Source organism: Lissotriton helveticus, chromosome 1_2 (genome assembly GCF_964261635.1).
Source record: "Lissotriton helveticus chromosome 1_2, aLisHel1.1, whole genome shotgun sequence".
NCBI classification, from domain to species: domain Eukaryota; kingdom Metazoa; phylum Chordata; class Amphibia; order Caudata; family Salamandridae; genus Lissotriton; species Lissotriton helveticus.
The window spans coordinates 120,719,212-120,736,997 of record NC_136058.1 but is presented as its reverse complement, the minus strand read 5'-3'; positions in this window follow the sequence as shown (position 1 = coordinate 120,736,997).

Sequence of the window (17,786 nt, the reverse complement as noted above, 5' to 3'; positions counted from 1 at the left end):
GAAAGGGGGCGTGGCCTCGGTGCACGCCGTCAATGGCATCAGCCAGAGGGCGCTGTCGGTGTTTGGGAGGCGCTGCTCGTTTTCAGCAGGGTCCCAGATCGTGTCCAAAGGGCTTGTCAAGGTAGGATCGTTTTTTCAAACACAATTAAAGTGACACTCAAATGGTTAAAAGATTAAATCAGGCAACACAAATACTGCTCCTGGCTTTCCGCCTCAGGTGTAATGAATCTAAAAGCGCGCTCGCATTCAGCGCCTTTTCAAGCAGGGCGGGGGGGGCGTGGCCAGAAAGGGGGCGTGGCCTCGGTGCACGCCGTCAATGGCGTCAGCCAGAGGGCGTTATCGGTGTTTGGGAGGCGCTGCTCGTTTTCAGCAGGGTCCCAGATCGTGTGCAAAGGGCTTGTCAAGGTAGGATCGTTTTTTCAAATACAATTAAAGTGACACTCAAAAGTTTAAAAGATTAAAACAGGCAACACAAATACAGCTCCCGGCTTTCCGCCTCAGGAGTAATGAATCTAAAAGCGCGCTCGCATTCAGTGCCTTTTCAAGCTGGGTGGGGGGCGTGGCCTCGGTGCACGCCGTCAATGGCGTCAGCCAGAGGGCGTTGTCGGTGTTTGGGAGGCGCTGCTCGTTTTCAGCAGGGTCCCAGATCGTGTGCAAAGGGCTTGTCAAGGTAGGATCGTTTTTCAAACACAATTAAAGTGACACTCAAATGGTTAAAAGATTAATACAGGCAACACAAATACAGCTCCCGGCTTTCCGCCTCAGGAGTAATGAATCTAAAAGCGCGCTCGCATTCAGCGCCTTTTCAAGCTGGGCGGAGGGGCATGGCCAGAAAGGGGGCGTGGCCTCGATGCACGCCGTCAATGGCGTCAGCCAAAGGGGGTTGTCGGTGTTTGGGAGGCGCTGCTCGTTTTCAGCAGGGTCCCAGATCGTGTGCAAAGGGCTTGTCAAGGTAGGATCGTTTTTTCAAACACAATTAAAGTGACACTCAAATGGTTAAAAGATTAAAACAGGCAACACAAATACAGCTCCCGGCTTTCCGCCTCATGAGTAATGAATCTAGCTCGCATTGAAAGAGGAAACAAGCGAGGAGAAATGAAAACATTTATCCTCGTTGCACCTCGCTACGCCACCCCTAGGGTGGCTTGGCATTCTGATGCATTTCCAAATTTACGATTTCTCGGAAATCTGGAAATGCATCAGTGGACATGGGTCCACAGCAACACCCATGTCACACCCCTAAGACGCAAAGTGAGGCGAAAACAGGGGCGATATTTACCAGCACAGGTTAAGTCACGCAGGGTGACTTTACCTGTTCTTGTAAATATCACTTAGCAGGCTGCAGCACCGGTGCGTCACGCAACGTGATGCACCGGCGGCGCAAGGGGCTTGTAAATCCATCCCGTGGTTTGGGCAAGGCTCCCAGGGGCACTAATGAAACTAAGGGAAAGATGCTAATAATCTGGCATACAGTGGCCCTCTCGCATCTTTGAGCACCAATTATACTGCACCTGCAACTCTAACAACAGGTATGCTCCTGCTTACATGTTTATTCTTTCTTAGCTCTGTTCTTTCCAGTCCTTATCGCCTACTCCTTTCTCACACTTTGCTTTCCATGCTGCCTTTCACCCTCTCCTTTTTATTCCTTCCTTCTCTCTTCTTCATTTCAACATTCCCCTTATCCTTTATTTCCTTTAATTTCCTCCAATTTTTCTTTTCTATCTCAACCCCATAACTTGTCTCCTTTTTTCTCTTCCTTCTTCATTTCTGTCCTCCATTTCTCTGTCTACACTCAATCTTTATTTTCTGTTTGTCATTCTCCTCCATACTTTCTTCATCTCTTACACCCTCTCGGACCCTCTTTTTGCCTATCTCACTTTCCATTCTCATTCAGGATTTGTAAAGTGCCGCTTTTCACCCCTGAGGGTATCCAGGAGGTGGAGGGGTGTGGGGGGAGGGAGGAGGGTGCTGCTGAGGGACATCTGTAGAACATCCAGGTTTTTAACTCCTTTGGTGCTCATGACGAGCCCAGCTCGTCATGAGTCACAGTGGAGCTGTGCTCATGACAAGCTGGGCTCGTCATAACAGCTGCGCGCCGCCCATGCGCGATTGATTCCCCCTGTGCGGGTGAATTAATCAGTGGGCGGGGTTGTGACGAGCCCAGCTCACCATGAGCACAGCTCCACTGTGACTCATGACGAGCTGGGCTCGTCATGAGCACCGCAGAGCCGCGCGCACCCCAAATCCCCCCGCACCTTGGGGGAAATACCCCCGCAGCGAAGGGGTTAGACCCTTCATGAACTTCTTTAGTGTTGGGACTGTTTGGAAGGGGAGGCCGTTCAGTGGGGTTTGCAGCCAGGTAGGAAAAGATACAACCCCTGCTCCTGCTTCTCATGGATGCATGGTTTGTGGGTTATGAAGAGATATGTGGAGCGTAGTTGTCTGACAGGTTGGTGAAAATTCACTCTGTGGTTGAGGTAGGCTGTAGGCATGAGTAAGAAGTTTGAACTGACACAGTTTTCAGATGAGGAGCCAGTGTGGAAATTTGAGGTGAAGGGTGATGTGGGTCTATTTTAGTAGGTCAAGGATGAGCATGGCTGTTGAGTTCTGAATGGTCTGGAGTCTGTTTAGCAGGAGATCCCCTTGTAGAGGGAATTGCCATAGTCCAGGCGGCTGGTGATTAGGGCCTGGGTGACGGTGCGTCTGGTGCTTTTCCATTAGTCTGCTCATCCTTTTCTTTCCATTTCTGGTTGTTCTTCTGCCATCATGAGTTTAAGTGTTTATCATATCTTCCATCTCCTTTTCTTTAATGCTGTGTAGTGAGGCTGAAAAACATTGGCAAAGCCAATTACCCACAAAGGGAAGACCTATTGGCTTTGCCAGTTCTTGTTCTCTTCTGCTTGCTTAAACTTGTTTTTTTTTCACCACTCCTATTTTTATTCATTCTTTTCATCCCTCAGTCTCCGTTACCGTGACTTTTAGTTACCCCCTACCTCTTCCACCAGGCATAGGTAACTACCCAGCCTGCGTGCAAGCAGACACTTGCAATACAAAAAAAAACTGAGCAAGTGGCCTGTTAAATAAACTGCAACTTTGGATCATGGTGGCACTGTACCTATGATAGGTAATCCCCTGACTTTGACAATGGCCATTGCTTCTTCTCAGTGTTCTCCTCATTCTGTAGGGAGCATTGCTGGTGTAAGATATCCATGACTGGCTGCAGAGGGCTGCTGAAAAAACTAATCTAGTTCAGGAGACAGCGAAGTCTAATTACCCACTTGGGGGCCTTATCATGGCTTATGACTTGACTGCTGCATAAGTATTCCTGCTACCAGATTTAGAAACAATGGGTATCTGAATTTTCGTGCTGCATGCATACAAGGGAATTAAAATACCTTACCTGGGAAATGAAAAAGAAGTGGGAATCAGTGTTTATTCACCATTTCCTGCATGCTATTGCCCATTTATGGGTGTTTTTTTCAGCAGATGAAATGTCCTAGGGAAAAATTATTAAAATATTCCTGCATCACTTGTAACCCCAATGTCATGAGTAACTCCTGTTACTGGACTCATCGGGAATTTCGAAGAACATATAAGTATGCCTTTGGTGAGTTACTGTTGGTAGATGTGTTCTATGAGTTCAATACTGAGTTAAGGTCAGGGGGACCATAGCTGGCTCGTCTTCCTAGCAATGCTGTCCCTTCTACATCCTCTGCTTGCCCCTGATAAACCCAGCACAAATTCCAAGGAAAATGGAACTCGAAAACACAAGTAAAACCACACAAAATAACCAACAAGCAACCTCAGATGATGTGTCAAGTAACAGAATGTGGGCTGAAGACAAGGAAGGATGGAGAAAATGTGGGGTTGCCAGAAGAAACGTGAGGATAAGAGTAAAATATGAGTAAAAACAAATGCAACAAACAAAACAACAAACTTAGTATATTCAGAATAAGTACAGTAGAGGGAAGGGAAGGAGGGGATAAATAACGTTATGAGGGACACATGGGGTAAGGGAAGTGTGAAATGAGGTAGTGCAGTGAAGTGATTTAAGTTTTGGGAGGCTGGGGAAGTGGGAGGAAAAGTAGTGCGAAAGATCAAGGTTTAGGGCAAATGATGGCAAAAGTATTCTGTTGCTGCTGCTCCGGTTGTGGTGCTATTCGCTGTTGAGTTTCTGTTGCCAATGGTGGTCTGGCATCTCTCTCCCATCCACTAGTAGAAAAGGATTAGAACTTGCCAAGGGGTTCTTCTTGTAGCTAGAGCAACTGTGTGATAGTCAAGACCAGCGTAGGTGCAGGGTGGATCCTCTGTTCAAGCTGACGGACCAGACCAATGAACACACAATACCCATTCCAAGGTATCCTGTGGAAGTCTGTGCACTGTGTAGGTATAAGTTGACACCAAGCAACAGACTTCATAGCAAACTTCCATAGACTACTGAGATATTTGGGCCTATTCACATGGAGGAACTAGTTAATATATAAGGCAGATCTTCGGTTTGCTCTTAACCATTTTCATCAGCTCCTCCCTGGGAACATGTCCTTGCAACACTCTACTCATATTGGGGTACCCTGTCAGGTAATTTCAAAGTGAAACTGGAGGAATCTTTCTTGATGGCTTTTCTCCTGTAACGGGATTTGTTGTTCTCTCTTCACAAAATGAATTGCTCCCATGATACAGTAGTGTTGTCCTGCTTGCATAGAGATATTAAGTGTTTTATTGACTTCCTAGAATTTTAAAGTGTGCCATGTTCATTTCTTATATGGGCACAGTAGTGAGCACAGAGTTTACAACAATCTAACACCTTCATTGATCAGCCCTTTTGAAGCCTTCATGACTCTTAGAAAATTGGGATGAAGCTAAACAAAATACAACATCAGATATGAAAATGGTCCTGGGGAGTCCAAAGAAAGATCTATCAGGTAGAATATGAGGTCCTTGCTTGCAAACAAAAGTATGCAGCTAAGGGCTTGGTTGAGCTGTTTTCAGATTTCATAATCATGCTGGACTCAGAACTAGCAAATTATAGATCCTAAACATCCTGAAAATTATGTTATCAGTCACCAGGCTATATTTTATGTACCAAAAAGGCTCCCTCTTCGAGTCTCTTGGTGTAGACACTAAAAAACAGCTCTATTAATGAAGGCGTGCTTCCTCCACCCTTGAACGTGACAGGTGTGACACCATTAAGAAACCCTCCATTGATCCTGCCTCTCTCTAATTATAGTCCAATTTCAAAATGTGGCGTTTACACCTGCGTGTCTGGATAGTGAGATGGATTGCTTAACACCTGGAGCCCTTTGGTGCTTTGGATCAGTTCCAATAACATCTCGAGGTGAACTGAGGACAGAGTCCACATTTATGTCTGGTCATAATGTTCTCGTCCAGGATCTCGGCAATGTATACCAGATGGAACAGGGACTTCTGAGGCTGTCAACAGCACTTGATCCAAATGAATGTAAAAATATAAATGAACAGCCCAGGTTGGCAGTTACGTTTCAGTCATGCAGAGTTAAGACTTTATGGGCTTTCGGTGGCACCTATGCCATATCCTCAATGTACATGTTGTAATTGGCGAAATAACACTGCTGTTAAGTGAGCAGGGTTCAATCATAGAAAGACGACCCATTCAAATGAAGTATATTATCACTGCAGTGCCCAGCATATTCTTATATAAGCCACAGGGCGGCATGAGAAAGGATTAATTCTGTTGACTTTTGTCTCGTAAATTCTTGAAACTCGGCTTGTTTGTGCCGGATAGAAAGGCGGTAAGAGGAGATACGACCTAGCAGCTAGAGCTGCCAACCTTGGAAGCTGGCAACTTTGAAAGTGGAGATCCAGGGTCGGCAAATCACCTAAAATCCCTGCACCTAGAAAGTGTAACATCTGGTTCTTTTGAAAGTGCACTAATGACCAAAGGGCAACGTTTCTGCTATAAGAACCTGTAAAAAAAAGGATGCCTTTGGCCCCATGATCGTACGGTGCTTCAAATGTTTTGCAGCAGGATACCCACCACCCACAGCATTTGAGTATTCAATAAATAAATGAAAAATCATGTCAGTGGGACAGATATAATCATAAGGATTGGATTGATTAAGTGGATTAATCAGATGAGAACCCAATGTCAATTTAAAATAGACTGAAACTGTCATTATCATAGTGGCATTCTTAGCAATCCTACCCAGAGATTTGGTTCTGGAAGTGAATGCAGGGACATGACCAATGAACAATTTATAATGATAAATATTAAAACTATAATCTACCACTGACACACTATAACCACACCTGGAAGAATCCCCCTGGGGTTCATCTTGCAACGTCGTGGGTGGTTATTTTTGGAGGATGATCAAACTCCCCAAAAACATTAAAAAGTGCTTATCTAATCTGTTAAAACAGGCCCACCACCTCACACACACCCTGCAGGTACTACGGTGTATTCAGTCACCAATTATACAAATACAAGTCTTACTGGTGTACGGATGTTGGATGCTGGGGCTGCCAAAATAAGCGCACTTCTGTGGACACACGAATGACCGAGGGGCGTGCTTCCTGTTCCACTCCCAGGGAAATGTTCATATCCTGACAAACTCATCAAACAGCTTCACACAACAACCAGGGTAAAATATGTAACCTGACTCAGACTCGGTGGGTTCATATAGAGGTACCTTGTTGAGTCTCGGCTCTATGGATTCTTTCAGTCTCTCTGACTTAATCAACGAATACTGATCTTTTAAGAGCATCGTAGTATTATTATTAAAAGTGAGAAAATAGATGTTTGAATGCTGAAAGCTTTGAAATAAATATTTTAAAAGAAAAAGATAGAAAAACTGGATTACAAGTTCCTTGTTATGCTGCACTTCCTGCATAAAATCCTTTTTTGCAGCATGGAGCATAGACCTAGTAACTACCGGCTGAGCTAAGCACTCCCAGAGATTTTCCATGTTAAATACTAGCACATCAAACTTTTGAGAAGAAGGCCTAATACTTAATCAGGTGGATTTTGGAATACAAAATACCCCATTGTTAAGGAGAACTTGTAAAATGTGCCATATATTGCACCAATATATTCTGTTTCAACCGGTGTGATAAATAACACACCACCTTCCGGGCACTGTTAACTCGGGTCAAAGGCGGAATTGAAAAGTTATTTGGAAATTGGGGAAGGCCATATAGGGTTATAAACTGGGTTGGTGCAAATGGGGGCTCAGTATTATGGCCAGGACTGTGGTTATGTTCAGGTTTAGGAGTTGGGGTCATTTTTTTCGGCGGATAAGGGTCAGTTCACCTTTAGAATTGTGTGAAGTTCTAAAGTCCTTACTTTTGTAACTCTAAGGAAGCATCTTTTTAAACTGTGCCAACTTCGCAAATTGTGAGTCTGCCAAATTTGAAGTAAAAATGGCCACTGTGCAGTAGCTGGAATGTTGCTGCTGCCGTGGAGGGACAGTGGCAGGTCACTCCACAGCCACTAACTGTGGTTATCTCACATAGTGGTGCATCTCTCCTTTCCCTGCTGCCCTAAGTCACAGGACAGGACTTCTGTCAACAAAGAAAGGTGATGACACACTGCTGAGCAGTGCCTATAGTGTTTCCTTACTTTGACTCAGTGACTGCCGGCAAACGCTGTTCCTACATATCCTTCTGCAGAATGTGGGGATCGGTGGGTGAAGCAAATGTATGCATAAGGGGAAATCAGGGAACTTTGCACTTCTTTCTTAATCTATACCTCCCTTTGTGGGTATAGGATATCACTTTATCAACCCCTCAACAACATAATATCAGAGAAAGGGTTTGCATAAGGATTTTTAGAACATTGGAATGTTGAGCACTCCATTGAAGACAATGGAGTGTCCGAGCTTCTAATGCCTGGTAGAAGCCCGGAGCATCAACATTCCAATGTTTGTTCACAGTTTTTGCTGTGAACAAAGGCCTCATGGAGCCAGAGGGGATTTGAACCCTCTCAGGCTCCGTGAGGCCTTTTGTTTTATAGCCCTATAGCCCGCCGTAGAGGGCTATACCGGCTATTAAAGGCCCTCTCCAGCGTTAAAGGCCCCGAGCCGAAGGCGAGGGCCTTTAACAAGGGAGAGGGACTTTAATAGCGGTATAGCCCATCTACGAAGGGCTATAAGGCTATTAGAACATTCTGTTACTAGAGGACAGAATGTTTCAACAAAAAAACAAAGCCTTTTGGGAGCGTGAGGGGATTGGAATCCCCTCAGGCTCCCTGATCCCTTTGTTCACAGACAGAGCTGTGAACAAAGAAACATTGGAATGTTGGAGCTCCAGGCTTATACCAGCCATTATGAGCCCAGAGCACTCCATTGTTTTCAATGGAGCTCCCAACATTCCAATGTTCTAATACAAATTAGAACACTGGAATGTTGAGAGCTCCATTGAAGACAATAGAGCAGCAGTCTATATAGGCCCACAGCTGTGAATTTATCAGTGTGTTAATCTACATCCTTTGATTCTCCTTTGCCAATAGAGGATATGCGCATTTACAGGTGAATGCGAGAGGCAGAGACTATGTCAGAGGGAAAACAGCGAGCTGCTCCCCCCAGGACCTTTGGATTTGTGTCACTGGAGCCGTGAAAAGGGGGTGGGAATTCTCCTAAACTCCTGTGCCTCCCTCCGCTCTGCCAAACGAAAACAAACAGTTTGGCTCACCTGAGGGAAATCAAAGGCAGACTCCAGCCTCTTTTCACCCAGGTCAGATTGGTAAGGCGGGCACTCTGGCAGTGGCCGAGGGCCGGTGTCGAAGTTCCAGTTGTGGGCTGCTTTTTTGGCAGCCTGGGGGCCAATTTAGGCTGTGTCTGGTGTGTTCAGATGTCACCAGCGGCCCAGTGGGGCCCGTGTGGCCTTTCTGGAGGCAGATTATCTCCATTAGTCCCTTACCTCCCTTTTAATAACGGGCAGAGGTGCCACTCCCTTTCTGTCGCTGGGACGACCTACTAATGTGTGAATACTGAGCGGGGCAGGCGGCCTAAGCAGAAGTGGCCTTACTTGTTTTCAGGTGTTTATAAAACTTCGCCGAAGCAGTGTTTTGCGGAAAGGCAATATGCAAATGTGGGCCACTGTTTATTAGCGTGCCCGGACCGATTTCTAATCCCACTCCAACCCTGCTTTTCACAGTTCCTGCTGTCCATTTTTGACGATTACTGCTGTGGCACCACGTGTGGCAGTAATTTTTAAACCTACACAGAAGCGAAAGAAAAGCTGGGTCTACAATTTTGGTGTGGCCTCTTAGTGGCTACTATAGCCCGCTATGGAGAGCTGTAAGGGCATAGCGTCCTATATGTCAGATTTAGAGTTAGATTTAAAGCGGGGTTCATGCCACATCCGGGGTCACTCTTTTGGTTAGGGTTAACAAAAGGGTTTTGATAAGAGTTAAAACTAAAGAAAGGTGTATACCTTTTTTTTAGAACAGTGTGTGTTGCTGCATCTTCAAAATTTTCTTTTCGACATCAGGTTTCAAACAAATATGTTTTCAAGCTTTTATTTCCAGGCAAATAATTTACGATGATTTACTGTATCAAAGGGCGTGTGATAGCACTGTCACAATGTTTTTGGTTAAATCATGGGCCTGGATTGACCTTAGCATCTTCGACCTAGATGTAAAATATGCAGCCATTTCCGGCTAAAGTGTGTGAATAGCTTCCAGATGAAATGTCTTTGATTCCCACGTGGTATTTTATGTGCTGACACATATAATTGCCTCTGTTGTTTTCAGATCACCATGTTCCACATTTCTGCACCACGCCCTATTAAAATTGGGAAACTGACATACTTCGAATAGGCAGGCTTCCCTCAGAGATGCTCCCGTGCCCGGCCAAGCCTCCAAAACAAACTGAGCGTCGCAGGACAGATGCCACAGGAGGAGGCTGATCTGACGAAAGACCTCTCCCTCTGGAGGAATTAGCTTTAATCAAGACGGGACGGTTCCTGAAGCAATTAGCCCTGGGTGGAGCCTGCGTGCTTCTCCTCGGGGTAGCCCTGTTTGGCTCAGCCCCAAAAGCAGACGCACTGAACAAAACACGATGAACACTTGGCGCGGAGAGCTTTGAACACCCGAGCACTGTGTCTGTACCCTGTCTTGAAGTTATCACAAAGTAATGCCTGGCGGCTCACGCACGAAATCCATTTCGAAAATTGTAGTTTTTGAAGGAAACTGACTTTCGCGTAGGTGAGGGCCAGCTCTATTAAGAACTTCTGTTCTTTTCTAAATTGTAAACGCGTACTGGCACAATTCATTTATTTTACAACCGCCTGCCAAAAGCACACTTTGGCACATAAAAATGATTGGTTGAGGTTTCTGCAAAGAGAAAGGAGCAACAGTATAATTTTATGCACCATATATTTGGATTGGAAAAGGTCACTCCATCGCGTTTCTTTCCTAGCCTCTAAAACGTGCAATTTTCTGCTGCAGTCATTTGCTTCCATAATTAATTGTATTTTATGTAAAAAAAAAAGACCAATTAGAGGCAACAGATTTAGAAATTAATAGATTACACTATGGAAGATATCTACGCTATAATGTTTTATAAGTTGCTTAAATAGCATTATCCCACAAAGCTAGACATCTTGGAATTATGTGCAAAGCTGTAAATTAAGACTGTTTTATTAAATGCATAAATTTAATGAGGATGAAGAAATGCATTTTTTTATAATCATGGAAACGATCAAGAAACCATCTTTATAACACATACAATGAATAAAAACAACCGCGCAGCACACCACCTATCTCTAAAACATTCCTTCTTTGTGTACAATGGTAGCATTCTCTATGCCTTGCACATAGGTGTTCATTGGTTTGCTTCTGATGCTACCTAAAGGACTGCTGGAAAACAATATTACAATTATGCAATGTTTTAGAGGTACCACTCATCACACAGCCCACCATGTATCCATCAGCTATGATTTATAGTCTGTCTTCCTACAGATATAGAATTGCCTAGATAACAGACACCCCAAACCAACTGTTTACCAAAGGTTTATATCCTTCTGCTTACAGCTTGCACTTCAACAGATTAATGACTCCTGCTTAAGAGACTTAGGGCATCAATGCATCATTTATGGAGTTTTGGCATAGGGCAGCTCAAGTCACATAGCTGCGCTGCCGTACGTTGATGGAGCGAGATAGAAAACAAAATTTTGTTTAAACTCGCAAAGTCACATTTCCATAACATGAATAAAATTATTAATGATTTGTGATATGTCGTGCTAATGCAACTTAGATTAAACTTTACACGTGGGGGGACTAACATGTGTGCTCATAAACGTGCATAAATGTTCCATCTTTTTGTTCGTGCAAAATAATAAAATAATTTATTGTTTTCGTTTTTGTCATTACTAATTGCTGCAAACTTAAAAGAAGCATGTGCTTGTTTTGCTTTTCCTTGTGTGTGTGATGTCATTTCTACTATTCTAGGTGCTTATGGGTCTCATTGAAAAACGGAGACTGGTAAATATAAACGCTGCTTTATTTGTTTGCAATGGCTAGGTAACATTTTGATTAATCGGGTGGGTTAATTAATTAGTATACCATGGGGTGGATACAGAATATACTTTATTTCTTACATTAATACTTTTCTTGTGTTTGTTTTATACTAGAAAACATAAGTTGCCTGCTTTTGGGCCTAATTATTTGAGCCACAGAAAAAGAGCTGATCTATAATTCTGCAGAAAGTCACGAGACGCCCATTCTGAATTAAAACGTTTATTGAAGCTACATTCACAAAGCAAAAACTGATGAGCTGACATCATTCTGTCGGACATGGCCAAGGTCGAAAGTGAACTTTTTGTCAGTCCTTAACTTGGCATCCGCGGAAGTTGTACTGAAAGACTATGGAAGCTGCGAGGATGACTTAATACAAAGTTGCAATCGCAGGAAGCTTCTGGCTTCACGTGGAAGAGACAATGGTCTTTGTAAGACATGATTTTGTGGAACTTTTTAAGAATCGGGTGACATGTCACTTGTCACTCTCAACCAATGGGACGTCGTAGATTTCTGAAAACTTTCCTTTGCTAGTTTAGTTAGCGTAGAAAGGTATAAAAAGTCATGCCCTTAGGGTTGGGCTGGCTGCTGCTTTCCGACTTTCCGATGAGGGTGATGTGCTGCTGGACTTTGCGTGGAGCACGTAAGAATCCTCAAAGATCTTTACTTTAATTTCTGTCTATTTAGCTCAGTTAGGGAAATAGGTTTTAGAAATGCTAAACTTTATATAATTTCTTTAAAATTGATTCAATTGCTTAAATTGTATTTTTCTCATATTTCTTACTATCATGCTTACTTTATTGCAAATAAATTTCATTTATAAAACTTTCAACATATATACCATAATTTAGAAAATAAAATCTTACTTTTGACAAACAAGCTGGTCTTGGTTATTCAGAAGTGTAGGTTACCATTAGCTAGATCACGTCGCCTATGGTGGTCGTTTAAATGGTTGAGTTTTATTCTAATGACAATATTCTTTTTGCAAATGTATAAATATGTATATAGTGTTTAGATAATGTGTATATAGATTTATTCTGACCACCTGATTCAGTAGGCCCAAAATATATCAGGTTCATAAATGGGTCCATATTTAGTTTAGAATTTTGTTTATAGGTTATGAAGTTGGGTAGCGTTGTTTATGATATATTTTCTATAGCCCGCTGGATCAATTCTCTGGTAGCAGAAATTGATGGTTGCTAAGAGGTAACCAAGGTAATATGTTGGTTGCTAAGGGTTACGTCATGGTATGGAAATAGGATCGATGTTTTAACACATGTTAAGTTCGTTTTTCGTGCCTATCTGTAAGCTATACCGGTATAGATTGTGTGGCGAGAAATTAGTCACGCAAGCCATCTGTTCAGTTTGTAGTGATATCGCCGAGTATCACAAGAGGTATCGCCGTGTACCATAGTGTTGTCGCCGAGCAGCACAGTTTTAGGGCTAGGTCTGAATCTTGTATAGTGAGGGTTTTCTAAGAAATCAAAGCAGCATGAGAATAGGGACAAAGCGCCTTCCATAAAACTCACTGTGATGAGAGTATTAGTTATATCCGAGCTTGAGTGAAGGGTAAAATTAACGTCGGTGCATGATTATCTATAAACAGGTTAGAGTCCTGTACGGGTACATGTTTCATATCTATAAACAGGTGAGAGTCCTGTACGGATAACGTCGTTATTTTGCTAACGGTGCATAATTTCTATAAACAGGTGAGAGTCCTGTACGGATTTCATGTGTGTTTGAAATTAGGGAATTTTCCGTGTAAAAGTGCGAGTTTGAATTGTATTTTATGTTCAAGTGGAACTCTTAGAACTTTCACTTCGCGGTGGGTTCAGAGCAAAGCGAGTTCATAATTATACGTGTTAGAAGGGTGGGGTAAGGTTACTCTACTGACAATTGAATATTATCCTTAGTGTGAATAGCGCCGTCTATTCCGAGGTGTGGATACTTGAATGTATGTAAACTATCTTAATTAGTGAAACGAACAGATGTTGTCTTTATAGTCATTGTTAAGAATTAATTTACACTGAAAAGTGTCCTTAAAATGGCGCTGTGAAAGGATTTTGTGAAGGAGGGGTAGCGCCAGGAGTGAGAAGCGAGAAACCGCAGCTGCTGTGTACGTCACAGAGCCGCGCTGGGATTGGGTGACCTACGTCACAAGCTGTATTCTGATTGGCTCTTGAGTCTCTGACGGCCTGTGAGCTGATTGGTCGTTCGGAAAATTTCTAAATTTATTGGTTGAACAGAAAGGTGACGTAGCTCAACTGCCATTGGCTTGTTGGTGTGTTTCGCGCACGGATTGGTTGTTTTGCGGAACATCCCGGAAATATTTTACGAACGATTTTGCGAATTAAATTTAATTTTTAAAAATGAGTTATCATTTTAAACATGTTGAGAAAAAGACAACATTATTTCAGAAATTTAAAAATATATTTTCACCTGACAAGAAAATCGAAACGCGAGGTGGTAAACTACTTCATAAGTATAAAACACCTGCAGCGTACATGGAAGGTGAATACGGATATCATACTGTCTTATGGTTCGACAGTTGGAAACATTATACTAAAAACGACGGTGTTTTAGCTTGGCCTGATGATGGTTCATTTAATGTAAGAGTTTTAAGAAACTTACGAGAGAAAATGAATGCTCTTGTTCCAAAACCGAGACCAACTCAATTTGAAGCTTTAGTTGAGTGGGAAGACGAGATGTATCAGTTACAAAGAGAAGCTAGTGGAATTAAAAGACCTTCTAAAAATCCATCATGGAAAAGAGAAACTCATGAAGATAGATTGCGAATGTGGAGACAGGGAAACATGAGTGAAGGATTATATTTAATTCATGAAATGGTAATGGGTTCTCCTACAGGGAAATCTATGGAAAGTGAATCTGAGGATGCAGTTATGGAAGAAATATATACAACTGCTAGAAAGAAACAGCCTAATCAGCCTTTGAGACCTCCTAGATCATGGTCTACTCCGGTGGTTTCTACTGAAACTTCACCGAGTGCACCTCCAATTAGTGAAGCTCATAAACTTTATCCAAATAATAGTGAAATCACTGAAACTCCTAGAAGATCAGAATTCGAGAATGCTCGAAATGAAGGTAGACATTTTACAATGACTCCAAGAGCAAGGGAACCTCCAAAAGATTATGCAAGAGAGACAAGGAATGTTGAGGATGTTGATTATAATGAATATTTAAGGTCTAAAGAAGAATTAATTAAAAGAATGACAAAAGGCATGGAAGCTGTCACAGTTCCAGTAACAATAGGTCCTGTTCAGCCTGTATTTGATCAAAGAGATACAAACAAAAATGGATTAACTATTCCTTTAAATACAGAAATTCAAAAGCCTGCTGAAAAATTTTATTCAGACTTGAATGAATTAAACACTTCTAGATCGAGAATGCCTGATTTAACCTTTAATGAGGATTTATCTCCAAAAACACCAATGGGTGCTATGTCAGATGTAGGAAGCCCTGAAGTTAGGGTAACCACACCAAAACTTGATGTGGCCAAATTAAAAGCGAATATAGAAGAATTAATAATTGGAACAATTGGCCCAGATAGTTTAAATTACTATCGGGATGATGAACTACTATTCATTTGCAAAAGTATTCAGTGGAAAACGAAAAATAAATATGATCAATTAGAGGACCTAGCTGCAGAACTTGAAATCGATGTAAGTAAACAAAAGAATTTTGCAAAACATTACAGATTAGACTTTTCAGAAAGTGACATTGAGAGTTTGAACTCAATGGGAAGAATAGTTCATATTAAAGATTTGATTGTCTATATCAAAAAGCTAGGAGAACTGAACAAATGGAGAGTGAAATGGACCAAAAGGAAGGAAGATGAAAGATTGGAAAAATTGTCAAAACAATTTCCAATGAGAGAAGTTGCAGGTGGAGGATATGTTCATGTCCCATGGTCAAGACAAGACATTCTATTATTCACAAATGACTTTCCAAAATTGAGAGAGAAACCTGTTGAGTGGTACAGGCAAGTCGATAGATTTATCAAAGTGTCAAAAGTTCTGTGGATTGATTTAGATGGATTTTTTGACATTGTAGTTCCATCTGATCTTTGGACAGAATGTAAAATATCTATTAGTTGGCCAAAAGCAGAACCTGAGCGAATTAAAGAAACAGGTGCCCCAAATCCACTTGTAATGGATTACTATGAGAAAGTAATTGTTTGGATGAAAAACAAAATTCCACCCAAAGAAGTTGATTGGGTTAAAATAGAAAGAACAGAACAGGAAACAAAAGAATCAGTTCATTCTTTTTATGAAAGACTATTGTTAATCTTTAAACAATACAGTGGTTATGAAAAATTAGATGAAAAAGACATGAGTCATTTTATCTATAGATTTGTTTATGGACTAAAACCTGAAATTGGAGAAATGATCAGAACTAGTATTGTCGGATGGCAAGCACTATCTGTAGATGATATTCTAAGAAAAGCAAAATATTGTAGCGATGAATTAGAAGTAAAACAGAAAAAGCTGAAGGAGAAAGCCATGTGGGCTCAGGTAAAGGTGGCTGAGCAACAGATTGCCAGCATGGGAAACAAGAACACTAATTTTGTTCAAACTGGAAATACAAACCAGATACAAGGAAAGTTTAAAGGTAATAATTTCCCAAAGAAATTTAGCCCAAAGATAGAAGAGCTGAAACAAAGATTACCTTGTTTTAATTGTGGCGAAATTGGACATTGGAGGGACGAGTGTCCTCATCCTCCTAGAAACTCAAAGAATCCCTTATTGAATCCACAGATGCAGAATGGTGTTAACCTGCAGCAACAGCTACAGATGCAACAGGGGTTAAATGAATTTAATATTCAGCGACAGTTACAACAACAGCAACAACAACAGGTGAATAATCGTCAAGACCAATTGCCACAACCACCTTTTCCGAATTGTGGGGGAGTTCAAAAATATAATCCAAACGTGGGATTTCAGGGATGTGAACAGGTAATAAAACCACAAAAACAGCAAAAGCAGCAAAAGGTTCAAATGCAAAATGCTTCACAACAATTTTTATTAACAGAAAGTCAAGACAGTGATTCTGATGAATATTGCTGACGGTGCCCGAGAGAGGAGGAAGAGTGTGTTGTTGGAGCCACTCTTGAGGTTGACCAGTCTGGTCCTTATGTAAACGGGAAAGTTAATGATGTAGACATCACTTTTCTAGTGGACACTGGTGCTACCCGTTCTACTGTTAGATCAGTGGAAATTGAAAACCTACCTCTCTCTGGGGATACCATCCAAGTTGTGGGAGTAAGTAATCAGCAAATTAAAACAGACTTAACAGATCCAGTACCAGTTGAAATTGGAAATTACAGAGACAAACACAGATTTGTGGTTTGTAATAGTAGTCCAGTAAATTTATTAGGCAGAGACATCCTATGTAAAATGAATTGCAGAATATATTGTTCTCCTGAAGGAGTTGAGTTACAAACAATGGAGGAAGATGGTTTGTACAGAATGACAATGATGATGATGGAAGCAGAAGAAACAAAATTGTTTCCTGCATTTGAAGAAAAGGATTTACCTGAAGAGCTAAAAGAAACAGTGAAATCTGAAATATGGGATTTTACTGGGAATGAGATGGGTCTGATGAAAAACGTAGATCCTGTTAAAATTGCATTGAAACAGGGAATAGAATTTCCAAACACTCCACAGTATAAAATGAAAACAGAGACAATTGAAGGTATTACACCTATAATTGAAAAGTTAATCAAGCAAGGTGTATTAAAGGAAATGAAGAGTAGCTCTTGTAATTCACCAATTATGGGAGTTAAAAAGTCTAACGGAACATTTAGGATCGTACAAGATTTGAGAAAGGTTAATCAAATTGTCATTCCATGTTGTCCTGTAGTTCCAAATCCAGCAGTAATTCTATTTCAGATTCCACATGATGCTGAGTGGTATACAGTTATTGACCTTTGCAATGCATTCTTTACTGTTCCCTTACACCCAGACAGTTATGAAATTTTTGCTTTCAGATTCCAAGGTAAGACCCTTGGATGGACAAGAATCCCTCAGGGCTATACAGAAAGTCCTTCAATTTTTAATGAATTGTTAAAAAGATCATTAGAAGATTTAGACTTACCAGGTAGGTCTACGATGGTGCAGTATATTGATGATTTGTTAATAGCTGCAAAGACAAGAGAAAATTGTGTAACAGACACAATAATTTTGTTAAATCGCCTTGCTGAAGAAGGACATAAAGTGTCCCCAGCAAAACTACAGTTTTGCAAACAAGAAGTAAAATATCTTGGTCACAGAATTGC